The following is a 997-nucleotide window of genomic DNA, read 5'->3' as shown; positions in this document are numbered from 1 at the left end:
CGTACAAGTAATTGCTGGATAAAAGAATTAAAAAGCCTGGACAATTATATACACAAACGATAAGACATTCTAACTGTACCTACAAAGTTTTATACTAAGCTGTACAGTGACTTTACTAACACTATTTCAGCATTATATTAAAACAATGAAAAATGACTTCATAGAGATCGATGAATCCGAAGTGGTAGAAAATATAAAAAAAACGAATTTTTGAAGGAGGTCTATACCCAATCCGGGGTTCTTGCCGACTAACTCTATACATCGCGTACTGTGTTTATATTATATAATACAACATGTTCTGAATATATATTTTTATGTTAATTTAACAAATCTATGTAAAAATAAATGTAAAAAGGCAGGAAACAATAAGGTTTATTTATTTATTTATTTGCTTGAACTTAACCTGGACGGATATGTGAAATCAACAAAATAATAGTGATGTAAATAATAATCGAACTGCCCATTATTACGAAAATGTTACCCAAGTATAACCAAAATACTATTACTTAAAAAAAAATTCAAATTCAAAAAACCAAAGCTTTTGGGTTCCGGGGGAAGTATGGTTGCAAAGCTGAAACTTAAAGGAATTGACGGAAGGGCACTACAAGGAGTGGAGCCTGCGGCTTAATTTGACTCAACACGGGAAACCTCACCAGGTCCGGACACCGGAAGGATTGACAGATTGAGAGCTCTTTCTTGATTCGGTGGGTGGTGGTGCATGGCCGTTCTTAGTTGGTGGAGCGATTTGTCTGGTTCATTCTGATAACGAACGAGACTCTAGCCTGCTAAATAGGCGTACTTTCCGGTATCGCAAAGACCCTCCGCTTCGGCTTCGGTCGTTGTTGGTTGTGGTTCTTACTACCGGCGTACAAATATATCTTCTTAGAGGGACAGGTGGCATTTAGTCGCACGAAATTGAGCAATAACAGGTCTGTGATGCCCTTAGATGTTCTGGGCCGCACGCGCGCTACACTGAAGAGATCAGCAGGTTTTCCTT

The sequence above is a fragment of the Ctenocephalides felis genome, unplaced genomic scaffold (assembly GCF_003426905.1).
Source record: "Ctenocephalides felis isolate EL2017-DRISC unplaced genomic scaffold, ASM342690v1 CF-g0.4_SCAFFOLD_01886, whole genome shotgun sequence".
Classification (NCBI taxonomy): Eukaryota; Metazoa; Arthropoda; class Insecta; order Siphonaptera; family Pulicidae; genus Ctenocephalides; species Ctenocephalides felis.
This window is presented reverse-complemented; position numbering follows the sequence as displayed.